Below are 5,635 nucleotides of genomic sequence, written 5' to 3'. Positions count from 1 at the left end.
GCATCCAGATGGCCTCACATGCTGCCTGACTTGCAGCCATGTATTCTGCCTCTACCGAGATGAGTGCAATCAACCTCTGTTTCTTGATGTACCAAGAAACTACCGCTGACCCAAGGTTGAAAATCCCTCCTGATGTGCTCTTCTAATCTGATGGACTCCCTACCCAATCTGCATCAATAAAGCCTTGTAGCTTCACTCTCTCTGTCTGTTTGTACCATAATCTATACTGAGATGTGCCTCTGAGGTATCTCAATACATGCTTTGTCGCCTTCCAAAACATCTTGGTAAGCTGAACCATCGCTTGACTCAACTGGTTCACCGCATAGTAGAAATCTGGTCGTGTGTTCACTAAGTACATCAGTGAACCCACAAGCTGTCTGTACACAGTAGCCTCTACCATTTCTCTTGAAGTAGCAACCTCCTTCCTCCAGATACCTGCTAGAGATGTCTGCATGGGCTTACACTTCTCCATGTGGAATCTCCTAAGTATCTCGTTGGCATACTTGCCCTAAGACACAAACAACTCCCCATCCTTCTAATACACTTCCATGCCAAGGAAGTAATGCATGAGACCCATGTTTTTCATCTTGAATTCTCTTGCAAGGTCCTCCTTGCAAGACACGATCAACTGATCATCACCAGTTCATCAACATAAAGTACGATGATCAACAACTTACCTTTCACCATGATGTGGTACAAGTTCGCATCCGCTTCACTCTTTGTGAAGCCCAACCCGATGAAGTAGTTGTATATCCTGGTCTACCAAGCACGAGGTGCTTGCTTTAGCCCTTACAATGCTCTCTTGAGTCGGCACACATGTGACTTGTAATCTAAGGTCTTAAAACCTTCCGGTTGTTCTATGTACACCTCTTCTTCAATCTGGCCATTGAGGAATGCAGTCTTCACATCCATATGATGGATCTTCCAACCCATCTGTGCTAATATTGCTAACATAGATCTGATAGATGAGTACCTTGCGATAGGAGCAAAAGTCTCATCATAGTCAATCCCCTTGACCTGTGAAAAGCCATGGGTAACAAATCTTGCCTTATGCTTCTCCGTACTACCATCAGCAGCTTGCTTTACATTGTAAAGCCAATGGGAACTCACAACTAACTTGTTCTCCAGTCTCAGAACCACGTCCTAAACACTATTACGAACTATGGAGTCATACTCCTCCACCATAGCATCAACCCAAATCGGCTTCTGCACTGCTTCTTCAAAGGAAGATGGCTCGGTCTCAACACATTCCCCAGCAAGGGCCATGTATCTAGTGTACCTCTCAGGTGACCTCCTCTGTCTGCGCTGAAAAGATGGTGCTCCCACATTCTCTCTCGCATCCTCCAACAATCTGTCAACTTCTCTTGTTCGCTTCTGTCCATCTCTGGAAGACTCTGCTTGAGTGGATGTCTCCACTCTTGGAACCTCTACATGCGGCTGTTCCGCATCAGTCTGAGGCTCCTCTTCCTTAGGAACCAACAGTTACTCCACAACCTGTAGTTGGAGCTCCCTCCCAAGGGAAACTCACATGGCCTTCTGCTCATCAAACTTGAGATCTCTACGAACCATTGTCCTCCAACTGGTAGGCAAGTACACCCGATAGTTGTGAGGTGTATCAGTGTACCCCACAAATATCCCCAACTCTGCTGTCGGCTCAAGCTTCTTCTGTGCATCCTTTGTCACATGGCAATATATCGATGAGCCAAAGATCCTAAAGTGACCCACATCTGGTCTCTTACCGTAGAAAGCTTCCTCTGGTGTCTTCATCCCAAGTATGCAATGTGGGCTTCTATTCTGCAAATAGACCGTTGTTTTGCATGCCTCAGCCCACAAGTGAAGTGGTAGGCCTTCGTCATGCAGCATTGCTTGTGCTGCCCCTACAATAGTTATGTTCTTCTTCTCGACCACCCCATTCTGTTGTGGGTTATGAGGTGCCATCAACTCTCGTTTAATTCCTTTTGCTGCATAGAAGTCCTTAAACTATTGAGAGACATATTCTCCACCATTGTCACTTCTCAAGGCCTTGATCTTCTTCCCTAACTCTTTCTCGACCAAAGCTTTGAACTCACAAAACTTTGTGAAAGTTTGGTCCTTCTTCTGCATGAAATAAATCCAGCATTTACGAGAATAGTCATCAATGAAAATCACATAATACCTTTGCTTCGCTATGGATGCCATCGAGAATGGTCCACACAAATCAGTATGAACTCACTCTAAGATAGCCTCTGCTCAACTGTCTCGATCATGAAAGGAAGACTTGGTGTACTTTCCCAAGGTACAACGTTTTCATGTGTCAGCTTGCTCAAGTTTACCTTTGGGAAGTCCTGTAGATATCTGTTGCATTATTTTCAAAGCCCCATGATGCAAATGACCAAACCGCCTGTGCCACAACTCGCCAATTTCATGGCTTTGCACCAATTCTTCTTTCGTACTCAATGTTGCACAATGATCTACCTCTAGTTTATATAGATTCTTCACCTGAATCCCTATTCTCTTAGTCTAGCCCGTGTCTATATGTCTTAGGAATGCCTTTTCTTTACTGAAAACAACATCGTAGCCTTTGTCCTCCAACATTGCGATCGATACCAAGTTCTTCTTTAGTCTAGGCACATAAATCACATCTATCAAAGTGAGAGGAGCTCCATGCTCCCTCTGAAAAGCAACCATGCCCACTCCTGAAACACTATACCTTCCATCGTCACCCATCTCTATGCGCATCTTGAGGTCTTTCTCCTCCAAAGCACTAAATAAATTTTTATCACCGGTCATGTGGAATGAGGCTCCATTGTCAAGATACCAAACACAACCCATCATCGATGACACCATGCATGCGATGAGGGTAAAGTCCATTTCGAATTGAGAGGCTAATGCCTCACCTTCCGATCCTTCCGAAGATCCCTTCTTGGACTTCTTCGATGGGCAATTAGTTGCATAATGTCTCATCTTGTGACAATTAAAGCATCTTACTTTAGACATTTCACCCTTCTTCCCTCCATGAGGAGAATTCGATTTGAAATGGGAAGGCTTTCCCTTCCCTTTCCTTGCCTTACTTGTTAAGGCCAGATTTTCTTCATCATCATTCTTGGATGAAGAACCATCTCGTGTGCTCCTCCTGATCTCCTCCTGCATAATATTTGACCACAATGGTTCACAATCCGGCAGTTTCTCCCTTCCATTCACAGAGTCCTGGTAGCTATTCCAATTCTTTGGAAGGCCAAGGAGAGCGAGGCTCACCATATCATCATCGGCAGTGGTTATTCCCACATTGCCAAGCTCATCTTTGCAGGTGGTGAGCTTGTTCAGATATGTGGAAATAGTATCGCTCTTCTCCATCTTGATTCTTCGAAGCTTATCCTTGAGCAGCAATTTCCTCTAGTCACTATTGTTCTGGTAGAGGTCCTTCAATGTCTTCCACATTGAAAATGGAGTATCATTCCCATGGAGACTCGAGACAATATGGTCTTGAACTCCCTCAAGGATGATCTGTCTCGCCTTCGCCACACACTTCTTCCACTCAGGCAACTCTTGTGCATTAGTTGAAGCTTTCTTTGGGATTTCTTAATCAATGAATTCCTTCAAGCCATTGTCTTCTAATACAACCTCCATTCTATCTTTCCATGTTATGTAATTCAAGCTACCTTCCAAGGCATACTCAAGTCTCAAGCCATAGAATGCCATTGGCCAACCTTGAATTATGATATGAATTCGATTTGCACCTGCAACCCCAAACTTCAAACTTTGAATTCTCTTCTCAGTATGCTGTTCACAGCTCTAATACCATGTAGAAAATATGATGATAGGTTAACCCGATAATGTAGTATAATTCAAAGAAGAATACTATAACCTACTTCTACTATCAACTTGCGAAAGCTTAAAGATTGAGCTGAACAATATAACCATAAGAAGAAGAATCAATGGCACAATACACATGAAAATACTTTGGGGAAAGCCTCAGCTAAAAACCCCACACTATTGTATCATCATACATGGTGGAAATACATAGGAATTATACAAAGTCTTAGCTCTCACAGCTAGCCAGCTCTCAGTACAATCCACATAGATGCTCACAGGCAATCTTGGCTTCTCTCCAGCCTTCCTCTCTGCCCTCCAAGATCATATTTCCTTGCGCTATTCCTTGCGATTGATCAGCCTCTACCAAGTGGATGATTCTCTTCAAAACTACGCAATCCTCAAGGATTAAATCCTTGACTGCATGCATGAGTTTTCTCCATGAAAAAACACATGCAACTGATAGTACACTGTCCTTGAACATTAATCTCAACTGGGTCTTTCTTAGAATAGACATGCATGAGTTTCTGATGAGGGAATCTTGAGTTAACTAGAGTAACATTAGTAGAGTGCATTAATGCATCAACTGACTATTAACTCACTATTAGTTCCTCAAACAATTTGGAACTAATTTAACTGGACTTAACTCAGTAAACTGAGTTAACTAATTACAACTCAAATATAACTCAATCTTATCTTCTTAATTTAAGGGATAACTCTTGCATGACTTCAGAGAGACTTCTAACTTGAATTTCTCCAACTAATTAATTTAAAATAAATTAATTAATTATTTCGAAGTAGCTGTTAAGAATAAATTCTATTTTAATTCACAATTTAATTCAAGGACAAATTAAATTGGAATATTTTTGTTGCCATACTTCAACAGGCAAGGAGTATGTTGAACGCAAAGCATTTGCCAAATGATTATTGGGTTGAAGTTGTCGCATGTGCAAGATATATCTTGAATAGATGTTGAACCAAAAGTGTCCAGAACATAGTTCCTGAATAGGCATGGAGTGGAAGAAAGCATAGTGTCACTCACATGAAGGTCTTTGGTTGTGTGGCATATGCACATGTCTCGGATGAGCTGAGGAAGAAGTTGGACAACAAGGGGGAGAAATATATATTTGTTGGATACAGTGATGAATCCAAGGCATATAAGCTCTACAATCCATCGACCAAGAAGGTCATAATCAACAGAGATGTGCAATTCATAGAAGAGGAAGCATGGGATGGAAGTTTATAGAAGACAGTCATTGTGAAAGCATGTATACCACATGAGGATAAAGAGGAATTAACAGCAGCAAGTAATTCCTCAACAATGACTCCCTCTACACCTATTCAAGCGCAACAAAGTAGGCCGTAAGGAACACCATCAACAAATAATAGGACAGTGTCATTCCCTTAAGCAAATGCTTCTCTAAGCACGCCACAAAGCGCAACACCAAGTGACATGGCAAGCCCATCTTCAGCAAGCACAAGAAGACCAAAATTTAGAAATCAAAATGAAATTTATGAGCAAGATGAAGTTGTTAAATAACGAATCCATACAGGTGAGGATAGTTTTAGATAGAGGAGGAATGACCTGTTGTAGAGTTTTGTGAACCCAACATTTCGGACTACCAAGTGAGTCCATCATCAGGGAATGCGTCAATAGATATTCTCCAGATCTTAATGATGTATCCAAGAACTATATTTAGGGGTTTAGCTCTGGATAATCTTAATTTCTCGAATTCTGATGCACTGTCCATCATATCCCTTCCATGGTAGGATTTGATGTTGTTAAATAATAAATCCATACAGGTGAGGATAGTTTTAGATAGAGGAGGAATGACCTGTTGTAGAG

The sequence above is a fragment of the Pinus tabuliformis genome, chromosome 4_2, assembly GCF_031772625.1.
Source record: "Pinus tabuliformis cultivar Carrire ecotype Pingquan chromosome 4_2, CPIR1, whole genome shotgun sequence".
In the NCBI taxonomy this organism is placed as follows: Eukaryota; Viridiplantae; Streptophyta; class Pinopsida; order Pinales; family Pinaceae; genus Pinus; species Pinus tabuliformis.
This window is presented reverse-complemented; position numbering follows the sequence as displayed.